The 16,046-nt window shown below is 41.1% G+C and overlaps 1 protein-coding gene across 2 annotated transcripts in view; it reads left to right on the plus strand.

The window, feature by feature from the left end:
- LOC110061959 (uncharacterized) overlaps positions 1 to 16,046 on the plus strand; it is a 25,156-nt gene continuing 9,110 nt past the window's right edge. The window contains exons 1-2 of one of the 2 annotated variants that reach the window (XM_089286140.1): positions 1 to 592; positions 2,574 to 2,844. The gene's annotated coding sequence lies outside the window, so the exon portion shown is untranslated. Of the gene's footprint in view, positions 593 to 2,573; positions 2,845 to 6,585; positions 7,161 to 16,046 lie in introns of those variants that run through there. The other variant, XM_089286147.1, reaches the window with a different exon arrangement.

Here is a 16,046-nt window from a genome sequence, read left to right on the forward strand (position 1 = left end):
TTAAAAACTGATGTCAATTTGTTAAGCTTCCACGAAACCAAACAAGCACAAAATTTTAGCGTCTTTTGCAAAGTTTTTTCTTATATCGCTTTTCGCATCATGATCGCACCGTTGAACTGGTCGAGCTTACCTCCATCTCCCACACATGTTTATTGACACGACAAATCTTTGCAAAATCTTTCCCCAGCTCCCAAGTTTAATTTAAACGCGGAAGTAAGTAACCTTTATTTAAACACGATAAGCAATTAAGCTTGCAGCTTGTGGGGTCGTGTGTAAATAAACAATAGAGAATAATTACAAAATAAGAATTAAAAAATTTACAATGTAAGATCTAATCTAGTCGTCGCGCAAATTGTTTGCGCTTTCGTCTTGCATGACAGCAAAGGTCTTACTTCATCAAACATGGCTGCTATGAAGACAAGAGTTGCCTGTTGTACCCTAAAGACATAAGGACGAATTAAAGCGATGGAGCAACAACCAGCCTGAATTAAACACTGGATGTCTTCACTTTGGGTGGGGAAAAACTTCGCATCATCCAATGGGCATCGGAAATCATTCGCAGAAAAAGGCCGTCTTCTCATAGCAAACACAGGTATGAAAACAAGAGTAATAAGGTTCCCTTCATATGAGCCCGGTAACCAGGCTGGGACTAATATTGTGGTCTGTTCATATGGGAAATTTCAGCCCGGTCGACCGGGATGAAATCAAGGAACACAACCAAAATGGTGGAACATAAACTTGTATTGTTCGCGACTGTCGTAGCTTTGTGGACTCTTGTAACTTTACTGATAAAGCTAACTCGCATGCTCTTGAAGTGGAAATACATACACGACAAAAATTGTGCCATTTTGGCCGCTATGTTGCGAAAGCGAAGCGATTTTGTCCAAAAATTATAGTTTCGTCCCGGTCACCCGGGCTGGAGTGTTCATATGAGAAAATTTTCATCCCGGTCATACATCCCGGTCACCGAAATCTCGGTCGCAAAATCCGAGATCTCGGTAACCGGGCCAGCCCGGCCTCTCATATGAACACGTCGAAAGTTTTACGAAGGAAAAAGTGGCGAGGCGAGATCTCGGAAACCGAGCCAGCCCGGTTGAATGGGCTCATATGGTCCATGTGAAGAGGCCCTAAGAAGTTATTCTGCAAAATTATATTCAACATTTGCAGATCCAGTCTCGGCAATTCGACCCGTCACGGATTAAACATTGAAATGTCTTCGCTTTCCGTACAAAAATGATCGAGGGCCAATATTCCCCAACGAAAACACCCTTTTCTTTAGATATATAAGCTTAGAATGAACGGATGAAGAAGCGAATATCTCTTAAGCTAGAATATTCCCTCGGACCGTATTTGGTTTCGTTTTGCTTTGTTTTCAGCGTAGAATATATTCAGCAAGAATCTGTCCTGTAGGCTTCTTTGTCAAAACCTGTATCAATGAAGACTTGACTGAAGCACAAAACACTGATCGCGCAGGCAAAGCCCAGCGAAAATGCTCGTACATCAAAAATAATACCCAGACCAGGCTTAATATGTCAACGAACGAACGGAAAAATTTGTCAATGAATTAAGTATTGTCGAACCTAAGGCGTTTTTATAAAAGGCTCCACGTAAAAAACGAAAACTGTATAACCGTATGAGGCATAATAGACCTTATCACCGTTTTCCTCACCATCTTGACGGGTAGGCAAAGCGGTCAGAAATTACAGTGTTTGTATGGGAATCCGATGGCAAACAACTTTCTCCTAAATTGAATTTTACACAATTTGTGAATCGCAACGTTAAAATACTAGGTAGACGATTGTATTCACCAAGTTTGGAGGACGTAGCTTGGTTAAAATACGCCACCTTACATTACTCATTTCGCATTTGTAAACATTGTAAAAAATACGAAATATTTGTAGATAACAAGTCGCGGTATAGTTTGCCGTGCCTGACTTGTGGTTATATTACTAGTACGGCTTTCAAGAAATGTGTGGATTTTCTCCATGCATGAAAATACGAATTTCTGAGTTGTTGTGCAGCTTTGGCTCGATTTGGCCACTACATGTACTAATTTTCATTTTCCGACTTCCATTGCTATATAGGTTTGGGATAAGGCTGGGAAGATCCAAAATTTCCGGGGGAATTATAGTTTTCTAAAGACTATGCTATGCTATTCCGTATTGTATTCGTCATCACGTATTTTACTATTTATATCCGTGCCAAACATGCAATGGAAGAAATTGAATGGTCTGCTAATGGGGCACCGCGAGACTTCGTTAACTTGTTTTGGGATCAAATCTGTTAAATTTGCCACGACTTTGGGTACAAAAATGGAATAAGTGATAAAGAAATGGACCTTGATGCGACCCTAGAATGACTTTTGGTCTGCTACACTTTATGTTATTATATTAAGCGGTGGCATATCTCTGAAGTTCGTTCGGTTGCCTTGCCCACCCTTTACACTTGTTTGTTGACTTCTTCATTTGCATATCGACCAGGCTGTAGTTGTTCAAAGGGTTAATAACGATATCCACTGGATTAAATACTATCTGTTGGATAATGCAGTTTGTTTTGTCAATACTTGCCCACAGGATGGCCATTTATCCAGTAAAACAGCAGTTAAGAAGGGTTTTTAAAGCGCAGATATGGAGAACGTCACGTTATTAACTAATGTACTATTGGCTGCGGGAACAAAGATGGTCAGGAAATTTGAATAAAAAAAACACAGACAATTCCTTGTAAGCATATATATTCCTAGCGAGACAGTGTTGTTCCATTCACTCGATGCCATATCCCCTAGTCGCTTCGTTTGTTCAGCTGAGCGTTTTGCGTAGCGATTATAAACACGGTGAAAAGATCCAGGTACGTATTCGTAATGTATATAGGTAATGCTTGTTCGAACAAATTTAAAGCCCTTAGTATGTGCCTAATCTTTTAACCAGCTACTTTTTAGAAAAGTGAAAAAAATTGGCATTATGATTCTGATGGAATCGCAAGTTACAAGGGTGTAAACGGATTTACTGGTCCAAACCTGAAAGATTTCATGAATTGTCCGAAAGCTTCCTTCTCTCCAGCTCTACAACAACTCTATGCGATAGATGGATTGTTAATAGTAAATGTAATTTTTGAAACAATGATCTTAGTTGAAAACGAAAAAAAGTTTTTTGACGTTTACCTTCGTGGGCGTTTTTTCCTCTAAATTTACGCGAATAGTGGATAAACATCGATGGACAACTGATTTGCATTTCCACGAACGTAATTTGACACAGTCACGGCAAGAGGCTAACGTTAGCTATTAGAATGTTGAGTTAAGCTTCCGAAGAAGCTTTCTGGAGTAAGACGATCATAAGCTATGACGTGTTCAATTTGAACTGAGTTTGGCCCGAACTCATGGCTTTCATGATGTTAGTTGACAATGAGCAAACCTATACCAAAAGAAATAACGCGCAAACTACGGTGGTAAACATGACAATAAAACGCATGTTAAAAAACAAAGTTCATTTACTCGACGTTTCGTATGTTTCAACATACATCTTCCGAGAAGCGAGCGTTAGGAATAGAAGTACTGTAACAACTAAATTTCAATTTAAAATAAGTAACCAGTTAGCAATTACAATGACAGAAGCTGAGAAAAATTTGCATATAAACAATGCAAACTAATAAAGATAAAGCTTTTCGTTGCTTACATTATCATTTAGGGCGGGTTTTAATTCCCGTATTAGCAGAGTCTCTTTTATCTTGCAATGTGCATCTGTCCGGCCTTTTGCTAATATATCAAAGTGGTCCCATTTGACGTGTACGTTGTGACCAGTTGACGTGACGTGGTCTGCAATTAGATTAAACTATCAATTACGGTATTAAATGATTAGATTGAAGCGATTTATATCTTGAAATGATGATTGCTAATCGGGGCAAGTAAATGGAAAAGTAACTCAAGATTTAGTTTTGCAGTGCACTGGTCGTAATAACGCTCAACTAGAATTTTTTTGCGTATATGTCTGAAAGGTTCCAGGGGCCCGTTTCTCGAAGGTTCCGAAAAGTTTTCGCACCCGAATCGAAAAGCCGTAGCAAAATCTCAAACCTTATGACTTCAGAGCTGTTTTATGCACACATTCTTAATATAAACAGAGGTTCTCTTCATACAAGAGGTTTCAGGCGTATACACCTCTCTGTCTTTAAATACCGATTAAATAAAAGTGGCTTTGCGGGCCCGAAAAGTTTCCAGGGCTTTCGAGAAACGGGCCCCCGGTCTGAACAGCAGTATGTTTGTATGGGCTTTTCGAAAACGCCTTTTAAACGGTAAGAATTTGAAAACGCCGGCTTTGCGTTTTAGTGAGGACAGAAAAACATTTTGAAAACGAAGCTTTTCGAAAATGATGGCATTAGGATAATCATGTGATTTCGCAGCGCTAGTTTTCTTCAAGAACAAATCCAAACTGACCACTGCTGGCTGCCTAGTGTAGACTGGGTTCTACCCTGCGGTGCTTCTTTGATTGGTTAGATTTTGGATTAAGATTTTCACTAATTCAATGCTCGTTTACTTTCCCAAAATAACCAGTGGTTTCGAAATGATTGACCCGTTTGATTACAACTACTAAAATCTCCAAGAATTTTAAAACTGGCATACAGGGAAAATGTTCAAGAGAAGACGTTGGCCAGAATTTTACTTCAGTTTTTCTTCTTCTCCTTTTTAAAATCCGTTTACATCTGTTAGGTGAAAATATTTGGTTGTAGCCAGACATGGTTTAACAACATATTTTTAATAGAATCTGTGAGGTGCTCTAGTCAAACGATTTTTATTACAACCGGGCAAAACGTGCGAGAGCGGAGAAAAGTCGGCGTTTGAGGATTTCAGCTCAAATTAAGCGCGAGGGCTTGAATTCTTGTCCTCTCTTCCGGGCGTTCAGTTAGTTGGGGCGCATCGCGAAGAACGGCGAGCGAAAAAATAGGCTAGAAGGGCGGCGAGAGAAAGCTTTCTCTCACCGCGCTTTTCCCCTATTTTTTCCCTGGTCGGTTTTCACGCTGCGCACAACTAACTGAACGCCAGGAAGAGGGTAGAATTCTTGCCAACTGTAAAACTAAGGATTGAAATATCACTTTTACTAAAAGCGGAGCTCCATGCGGATAAGCCGATCATGTAAACCAAATGTAAACCAGTGGGAACTGCTCCATTATACCAGGCATAATGGCGCGTTGCGGTACAATTTTCCATGCTTCTCTTTACCTATTGCCACCCGCAACCACCCATGACGAGCGTTGGCTTTTTTTCCACTCCTGACATCATCAACTTTGACCAAAATTGGCATCACTTATACTCAAGTTCTGCAGGAGGAAAAGATCTTTTCAATGATAGCCAGATCAGAGTGACGAGCGTGAAATATGCACCAAAATGCTTAGGAATTTGAGTGAAGCACTCGGAGGAAAATTTCCCTCTGTTGCTGCGAACGGCGACAAACCAATTCACGACAGGCCATGAGAATAACTCACAGTGATGCCACGGCATTACAACCGCGCTTAGAATTCTCAAAAAACACTGACAATTTGAACTAAAACTGACCTAAAAACCGAGGAAAACTTGACATAACTTAGGTTTTAACTCGGTGGCCTCGTGGTCACCGTTCCAAGAGGCTACCTCCAGGCACGCGCAAACCTAAATATATCTTGAAAGATTGACAGGGAACCCAGCAGTAACATGACTCCCCAAAATGTAAGCCTTGTCTTCCATTTTCTACACACATACAACAAAAGCCATAACTCTAACACGATTACGGATATAATGTTTTTCCTTGGCAAAGTTCAGGCTCCTCGTCGGGGAACTTCCCGGTCTTTACTGCGCTTCTACGAGCAAGACGAGCTTGTTGACAGGTCTTTCCAGTTCGGAACCATTACTTGTCAACACTGTCACTGATCGGACTTGACCCTGATCATCGGGCGGAATGGGTGTCTGTCACCTTAGCCATGGGCCATCTGTTTCTAGGAGACTGGTTTTCTTTTAACAGGACGACATCTCCAATCTTGAAATTTTTTCGTGGCCGAGTCCATTTGTTTCTTGCTTGCAACTACTGCAGATATTCTTAGCTCTACCTTGACCGGAACTCTTGTGCCAAGTGCTGTGTACGCCTCCATCTCTTTCTATAATACAGGTCTTCTTTTTTAAACTCTCCCGGCGGGGGCAGTACAAGCCGTGTCTTTCCTGTTAGTAGTATGCCTAGCGATAATGGTGGGGCTGAAAGTGGGTCATTGATCATGAGAGTCTACACTGTCGAAGGGCTTGTGTTGATTGTGTACTCAGCTTCACATAGGAACGTCCTCAGCGAATCTTCGTCCAAACGATTGCCATGTTCTCTGATAAGACTGTTCATAACGCTTCTGATGGACCTGATCTGTCTCTCCCAGACACCTCCAAGGCTGCTGGCACATGCTGGATTCTTAATCCAATCGATGTTGGCCTTGAGGAGTTCCGCTCTAATCTTCTCATATATCTCTTCGATAGCTTTCTTTCGGGTTTTGCAGAGGGCTACGGATAGAAGTACCAAGAATCATTTTGTTGGTACACGATTAGCCTGTGAGCAAGCTCTCTTGGAAGCTCCCAAATTAGGGGCCACCACCAAATCTTAGAGCTGCCAAGAGAGCTTATAAACGATAAATTTACAGCACTTGATGCTATACAGAAATAATATCATTGTATAGAATCCTATTGTGCTTGATATTTATAATGCCGAGTTACGTACGTCTTCGGTGTTCGGCCGTACGTCTTCGGTGTTCGGCCGTACGTCTTCGGTGTTCGGCCGTACGTCTTCAGTGTTCGGCCGTGACCGACGACAAAACGTTTCTAGTAAGGAAACATCGTTCGCCCAATCAGTAACGAGAACGTTGAAATTTACTTTGAATGAACTTACAAGCCGTTGCACCAAACGCACGTGCTTCAGTTTGAAGAAACTGCACGGCACATGAATACCGAGTGAGAAAGAGTTAATATCCCTAGAAGAAAACAAAAAAGGCTCTGTATAAACCACGAATACGTTTGAAATCTTTGGAAAGCTACTTGAAAACAAAGATTGATCCAAAGAAGCGAAGACATCCCGCTGTGGAGCTTCTCTAACGAATACGGTCGTGTCGGGTCGTACTGCTGGCAATAGATCCAAGTCCACTTCGCTGAAAAGTTTACTGGTGTACTGGTGAGTACACTATGACATTATTTGCAAAAGTTAGCGTATAACTCATTCAAGGCGGGATTTTTTCCCGTTATTTTCACATGTCTACCGTAATACTCAACGCTAAACAATCCATAAATGTCCGGGCCACATTCCGCATAAACAATTCAGCGGCCAAGTTATCGATGGAGACGAATCAGACCTTAAGACGACCCTTACACAGTGATTCATACGATGATTTCATGTGACTCGTTTTTCTAGCATCCAGAAAGTCTCTGCTGGTGCTTTGGAAGACGCTCTACGCTAATATTAAGTACAATTTCACGGATTTATTTTGTTATGTGATCAATTTGTTCAGACTTCAAACAAAAAAACATCGTGTCTAGATACCCGGCAGCCGGAAAGTGTTTTCAAAAAACTAGATACCCGTGAGTCGAGATTTTTCTAGTATGCCAAAGCTAAGAGAACTCGTCCACTACGAAACCAAAACATTATTTGGAATCGCTTGGCATTTCTGACCAAATATCGAGAACTCTCAGAGAGGTTCAAATTCTATGAGAGTTGACTCCGTCTCGGAGTGCGATATTTTCTAAGTGTCAAAACATGGAGATTTTATAGTATGTCCAAGCTCTTACTACAAATACAGTTAACAATAAAGATTAGCGAAAAAACTGAGCAACGACGTTTCGGTGTCATCCTGGCACCATTTTCAAGTTAAAAAATATTTGTGCGAAAAGTAAACTAATTTATACCAATGGTAGAGGTGCGAAATTGAATAAATTAAGATTAAGATAGCTGTTCAATGTTCATGTTCATTCCAATGAGGTGTCAAACACTGGTAATGAGTTCAGTGTCTGTTCAAAGCCTAAACAAATACTTTTGGGCGAATGGAGTCTGACTGTGTGTTAAGGCTCGGTTTCTTCTTGTGAATCCACAACATTTCGTGGATCAAGCAATCGAACTTTCCCTGACATTTCTTTAGGATCTTAAAGTTGTTAGTCAGGTCACCAACTGTATCAACTCGGTGTTCATTTTGAAGGTGTTTTCCGATGGCGGTAAATCGGTGTTCCTCAATGCGCTTGTAAAGATGACGGCTAGTGTAACCGACGTATTCTGCATCACACAGACCACATATATAGTTATAAACAACGCACTGTTGATTGATCAAAGGTGGTTTTGGCTCTTGTACTTTGAGATCATCGCCAATTTTACGGCTTCTGAACACCGGCTGTAGTTTGTGATCAAGTTTATTACTCAAGTCCGAGAGATGTTTCTTTACTATGTCCGCTGATTTCTGTTCTTTAAAGGCAGGACAATGCGGTAGATATTCTCTGTTGGAGGCGTCGATCTTGTGTCTGGTGACATCACTGAATTAACGAAACGGGTGCTGGTGGAGTTCACAAGAGAATCTGAGTACTTGAGGTTAGAAAAGATCAGTTTAAGGCGTTCGCATTCTGTTGAGAATAGTTCCCATGTTGAGGACAAGCGGTAAGCACGGTTTAACATGGTTTTAACTAAAGATCTTTTATAGCGGTTGTCGACATGACTTTGGTGGTGTAAGAGGAGACCAGTGTTTGTGGGTTTACGGTAAACACTTGTTACCAGCTTGCAGCCCTTCTTGCATATTTCAATGCCGACAAATGGTAGCTTACCGTTAGATGCGATCTCCATGGTGAAGGATATGGATGGATGACAGTTGTTCAAAGACTTATGATGTCTCTTCGCTATTTACGAACGTCCCACTACAAGAAACCATCGAGATCCTTGCTGATAGAGCTTTTGTTGACAACTGGTTCAACAAAACACACCATCTAAACATCAGCAAAGCTGATCTAATTGAACTGTTGTCAGTAGCAACAAAGGACCAGCTATTTCAATTTAACGGTCAACTCTACCAACAAATTGATGGAGTAGCGATGGGCTCTCCCTTGGGTCCCCTAATGGCCAATACTTTTCTTTGTTCTATCGAGGAAAAGCTACAAAACGAGAACAAGTTGCCAGACTTCTACAGACGCTACGTGGACGATACACTAGCCACAATGAAAGACATACCAACCGCAGAAGCCTTTCTGAAGACTTTGAACAACTGTCATCGATCCATATCCTTCACCATGGAGATCGCATCTAACGGTAAGCTACCATTTGTCGGCATTGAAATATGCAAGAAGGGCTGCAAGCTGGTAACAAGTGTTTACCGTAAACCCACAAACACTGGTCTCCTCTTACACCACCAAAGTCATGTCGACAACCGCTATAAAAGATCTTTAGTTAAAACCATGTTAAACCGTGCTTACCGCTTGTCCTCAACATGGGAACTATTCTCAACAGAATGCGAACGCCTTAAACTGATCTTTTCTAACCTCAAGTACTCAGATTCTCTTGTGAACTCCACCAGCACCCGTTTCGTTAATTCAGTGATGTCACCAGACACAAGATCGACGCCTCCAACAGAGAATATCTACCGCATTGTCCTGCCTTTTAAAGAACAGAAATCAGCGGACATAGTAAAGAAACATCTCTCGGACTTGAGTAATAAACTTGATCACAAACTACAGCCGGTGTTCAGAAGCCGTAAAATTGGCGATGATCTCAAAGTACAAGAGCCAAAACCACCTTTGATCAATCAACAGTGCGTTGTTTATAACTATATATGTGGTCTGTGTGATGCAGAATACGTCGGTTACACTAGCCGTCATCTTTACAAGCGCATTGAGGAACACCGATTTACCGCCATCGGAAAACACCTTCAAAATGAACACCGAGTTGATACAGTTGGTGACCTGACTAACAACTTTAAGATCCTAAAGAAATGTCAGGGAAAGTTCGATTGCTTGATCCACGAAATGTTGTGGATTCACAAGAAGAAACCGAGCCTTAACACACAGTCAGACTCCATTCGCCCAAAAGTATTTGTTTAGGCTTTGAACAGACACTGAACTCATTACCAGTGTTTGACACCTCATTGGAATGAACATGAACATTGAACAGCTATCTTAATCTTAATTTATTCAATTTCGCACCTCTACCATTGGTATAAATTAGTTTACTTTTCGCACAAATATTTTTTAACTTGAAAATGGTGCCAGGATGACACCGAAACGTCGTTGCTCAGTTTTTTCGCTAATCTTTATTGTTAACTGTATTTCCAAATTTAATCTTATAAGAATCTTACTACAAAGCCAAAATAATACTTGAAATCACTTGACATTTCTAAACAAAGATCTACTGTTCTAAGAGGAATTGAATTAGTTTTTCCGAGGTAATTCTCGAATAATTTCACACTGCTGGGATCTAGTTTTTTGAAAGCACTTCCCGGCTGCCGGGTATCTAGACACACTAAATGAACAAAAAAAAATATTCGACTTCGAATCATTTTCGCTTCTTAGTTGTTTTGAGTATTTTCGCCTTTTCATAGTAATCATTACAAGAAAGAATCTCAATAAGATAAATAAATTACACCCTCGAAAATGCTCTGTAAGTTCGGAAAATTGACTCGTCTTTGCTACGCTCGCTTGTTTAATTCCCTTCGTCTACTCAGCTCGTGAATATAAATCGTACGATCGCATTTCACTCACTGTTAATCTTCTTTTCTCTCTTCTGAGTATTTATTTTCCCAATACCGTTTCTGTTATAAGCTACTATTCAATATTTCGACTATAGCCAATATTGAATATTCATTTTTCCCGTCCTGTCTTTAAATGGCTTACTCGTTGTTTGCGATCCTCTTCACTTGATTTCGAACTTGGTTCACATTTCCCACCGGATTTCCTAAATTACCAGCAAAACGTAATTCTCGGACAACCTAAAGAAGACTATTTTATGTTTATAGACTCCATTATATCTTTTTAAAGAAAACACAAGAATGTGTCACTGAAAATACAGAACAAAAATAAAATAGTGAAATCTAAAATTATGCAAGCTTACTTTTCGACGTCTTCGTGCTGAAATTGGTTTTTCTTCTCTATCTCTCCATATTCAATCAATCAATCAATCAATCAATCAATCAATCAATCAATCAATCAATCAATATATTTAACGTGGTCGGTACGCTTAGCGAAAAAGCCAGTTTACAGGTACGCTACGAAAAAAACAGAAAAAAGAAATTATAAGAGCCTTATCAAGGTATATCAATTTAAATCAGGAGCCATAATCGGGGACGGAGACCGTAAGTCTCGGGATTCGCGCGCACCTATGATATGGGACAATTTTTCTATTTATAGAACAAATTGCGCCATCCTGACGTCATATATCCGCGCGGATTCACGCACATGTCGGGGGCTCTCGCGTGGATGTTGTCACGTTGCGTGATCAACTGGTGAGAGTTGAGAGATTCTCTTGCGTATTTTTCACAGCGATGGCCGGGAATAAGGCAGGGAATACGAACCAGGGCGCTTATATGTAGTTTTATGCTCTGAGCTAACGGAAAAGGTGAGTTTTTCAGGGTCGAATACAAGACTTCAATCTCGCGCTGGGAATGAATAATAAGATCTGCTCACGTTAGTTGTAAGCTTGCGCGTATGTTTTTGCGTTTGTTCTGACTTAAGAATATTGCAAGAAAACTCTCTACTCTGGTATCGAGTTAATTTGTGAGTTTCTCAGACAATGCTTAATCATAACCAAAACCTGTTTTGACGGTTTCTTATTGTTTCTGCTTGTTTGGTGAGTTTGCAAACGTTTTTGAAAGGAAAGTCTGACGCATACAATTAGCTCATTTGCATAGTGCAGCTCGTTCATTTTCAAGTCCGAGTCGGTGTTTTCGATTGTCAACAAATCTTGACAAAGATTTCTTTCGTTATCTTTTGTGCTGAGATGCTGTAACAAATTTAACGAACGCAAAAAAGGCTACTAACATCATGTGTGTTTCTTCAACATAAGCATAGTGAAGTTTTACACTGCGAAAATGAAAATAGACAAGGAGTTTTGATAGCTCGATCAACAAAATCGAAATCGTTATTCCAAGTTGATTAAAGAAAGCGTCATCGTAACTTTGCTGATTATTTCTGCTTTATTCACATATTTTCAGCTTAGCTTTTAATATGTTCTCAAACATTTATCAATCTTAAAGATATTTAAAAACTATAGAGTTATTGTTTAAGTTCGATGTACGCTTTCACACGAAAGTGCGGCGGAAGTACAATTTGTCATGTTTACTGACTGTACAAAACACGCATCGGTGGGCGCTCTCATTCATCGACAACAGAAAATTTACTGGATTTTTACACGAATAAAACTGAGCAGTATCTACGGACGTAAAGTTATTGGACCTTGATGAAACATCAAGCGTTGCTTACAATTCAACCGAAACTCAAACTAGCAATTATTTTGTTTTACTTTTCGGTCGCGATAGACTGACAAATTCCTCGCAAGCGCGTGGCAAGAGAAGCTAAGAAACTATGAAGTCCTGAAGCTCTGCTATACCTAAATATATCCAGCTAGTTTTTTGCTGTGTAATGGAAAAGCTGTTAATCTTCAACATATGTGAAATTTAAAGTGGAGTAATGTACATGCATCCGTCGGAACACAACTTGGTCAGCGATAAATATGAGCTTACAACGGAACACACCTAAATTCGACACTGTCTTACTTCACTCAAACTGGAGCAGCTTACGACGAAAATACTTAAGCAAAATTCCAACAGACGTAAACGCGTTGAGTTGTGGGCCAAAAATATGAAACATTTCGGGAATTTCGGACGCCATTTCCCCGCGCGACATCCGCAAAAATCCTCGCAGCATCTACGCGCGTGTGCTGCAGGCGATGGGGCAATTTGTTCTAAAAATAGAATTATTGTCCCACATCATGGGGACAACCCCAATACTAGAAATGGCGCGCTTACGGTCTCCGTCCCCGATTATGGCTCCTGTTTAAATAAATTAAGATTCAGAACTATCTAATATATACTGTATCGGACCTGACCCTGGTAGGAGTTTCCTTCTAGAGCCAGGCATGTATAGTGGTCGCTCAAAGCAAGACACTTCGTAGTGATTAGAGCAGATCGCAAAATCGCCGGCAGGATTAAGGTTAGTGCGGCGAGTTTTTGCAAATCCCACCCACTTATCGCGCACGTTCTCTAGTACTGGAGATACTCCAGTTTTGTGATCAGCAATATTGCTACAACCATGCACAACACATCTTTTTCCCGGCATTTTTTTTTAACTCAACATTTACCTAACACTGGTACAAAAAGATTAGAAACAGCTTGCCGGAGTTTTGCGATTCACCAGTGAACTTATGCATATTAGCCATGTGAAGGTTTTCGATACGAGTATGACGTCACTACGGCCTATGCCGGTAGGAACATGGCCGATTAATGGCGGACGCAAAATTGCGAGAAATACCGTGAAAAAAACGGACTTCCAGTACTTGGGTTGGAAAACGGCTTGGCCTGGAAAGTAACCGCTACATAAACTTTCGAAAAATGCAAAAACATAAAATTCGGAAAATTTGATCGAACTGGCACTTTAACCTTGACGTTTCTGACCTCCAGAGAATCTTCATCCACTTGTTCTTCATATGTTTCTTCTATCAGCCAGCTCTCTACAGGTTCTTTCAGTAAGTCAGGACCCTTGATCCATTCTGATTTCACCACGACGTCCTTTGGTGACATACCTCTTGATCCTTCGTCAGCAGTATTCAATGTAGTTTCCACATAGTGCTTTTGTGAAAGGGTGGAGTGCTCGTGAATAAGCTGAACTCTGTTGGCTACGTAGGTATGAAAACGACGAGATTCATTACTTGTAAAGCTTAAAACGATTTTACTGTCCGTCCAATAGTGGTCCTTAATGTCCTAATACTCCAATTCATTCTTCAACTTGTCACCGATATTGACAAAAATCGCGGCAGCGGCTAATTCCAATCTCGGGATACTGACTGTCTTCTTCGGTGTTACGCAGGTCTTTCCCATAACAAACGACACATGTACTTTCCCGCTTTCGTCCTCGAGTCTCAAATATGAGCACTGTCCATACCCATATGTTGAGGCATCGGACCTGCGCAGACACAACCTTTCCAAATTCCGCGGGTTTTAAACTTCAAAGTTTGTTCCGCCATTTTTCCATCTACTTCTGGTTGCATTGTCAACTGGTTCATCCCTGTTAGAAGGACAGATGTCTTGTAATATCTTCTTTCCAACAAGTACTACCGGGGCGATGAAACCTAAGGGGTCGTAGATAGAACTAATCGTCGAAAGGATGCCTCTACGTGTGCAAGGCTTATCCTTAAGTTCAATCCTGAAGTTGAACGTATCTGATTTGATGCACCAAATGATTCCTAGTGCTCTCTCAGTGGGTAACGTATCTTGGCCAAGTATCGGGTTCTTCACATTTTCCGTTCTGTGTTCGTAAGGAACCAAGTTAATGATACGTTCCGTGTTACCCACAAACTTAATCAAGTTAAATCCTCCATTTCCGCAAACGGCCTTGACGTCCTTCGCAAGTTCAATAGTTTTGCCTTCGGTGCTTGCAGATTTTAGAACATCATCCACATAGAAGTTCCTTCGAAGGGTGTTGGCTACCTCGGTTCCATAGTTGTCTTCGTTGTCGTCTCCTGTACGCTGAAGTGCGCAGTTAGCACATGCAGGGGATGATACTGCACCGAACAGGTGCACGGTCATACAATAATCTTCGGCTTTCTGCTCCAAGTCTCCATTTGGCCACCACAAAAATCTGAGGAAACTTTGATCTTCCTTTCTAACTCTCCCTTGAAAGAACATCTTCTCCATGTCCGCCATAAAGGCGTGCTGCTCCTGCCGGAATCTGGTAAGGACGCCGAGCACGTTACTAGTAAGATCTGGTCCCTGAAGAAGTTTGTCATTCAAGGAGTGTCCTTCAAATGTGGCCGAACAATCGATCAGCACTCGTATTTTCGACTTTTGCTGGTGATAGATATCATGGTGAGGTAGGTACCAGGTTCTTCCAACTTCATCTATGAACTCCTCATCCACCTTGCGAGCAATGATATCCTTTGGAGATGATGTCAGATATAAAACTGCAGCAATCCGCATAACATCTGTCCTCGGCCTTCAAACGCTTTTTTAGGCCAGTCAGACGCTTCTCTGCTTGTGCATAGTTGTTAGGAAGCTGAATGTTGTGATACTTAAACGGGATGGGCATCTCATAATGCAGGTCTTCAAAATGAACGATACCACTCTTCACCGTTTCACAGAACTTGGTATCTTCACGAGACGTTGCTGTCCCCTTTTCTCGTTCAGAGAAGTCCAACTCGAACATCTGTCTCACTGCCTGTGGGGTTATCTACTCCTTCACCATTCTCTGCGAGACTACATATCCTCGAGGGGTCGTTAGTTACTCGCCAACGTAAGTAATGTTGCCACTCTGTTGCGAAGTATAGAGGGGGACCATTGACGTACCATCCGAGGAGTGAGCGAACTGCGTACGGGTCCATTGTCGTGCAATTTCACGAGTATTTCATTCAACTAAAATTTTGATTTGCGCGCATGCCCGAGCAAAAATGTCAATTAGCTCATATTCATGCTAAAAATGTCAAAAGTGTGTAAAAAAATCAAAGTGCTTTATGAGCAAACCCGTCGATTTCCCAATGGATGGTGTTTGACATGTGTGGCTTACGGGTTATTCTAGTTATACGAATTACCATATTGACTTCTGGCTATACTTGTTATAACAGTAGTAACAACTTTTTTTTGTTTTAAAAAAGAATAACTTTTCGTCTATACTACATGGAGTACAAGAACTGGCAAACCACTACACGAGCTGCATTGCTCCAACGGATTTACTCCTTCTTGATTGAGCCACTCTACCTTGTAAACCTCTCGTCGCCTTTCCCAACATACTTTTCATCCCGCCTGAAGACGAAAGCGTAGTCTGCTTTACGCAACTCAGCGCCGTTTAGATCGAAGGCGAATAGGTTGGGAATAAGATCGAAGCGTCTCTG

The sequence above is a fragment of the Orbicella faveolata genome, unplaced genomic scaffold (assembly GCF_042242905.1).
Source record: "Orbicella faveolata isolate gen_17 unplaced genomic scaffold, um_ofav_v1 contig_1, whole genome shotgun sequence".
In the NCBI taxonomy this organism is placed as follows: Eukaryota; Metazoa; Cnidaria; class Anthozoa; order Scleractinia; family Merulinidae; genus Orbicella; species Orbicella faveolata.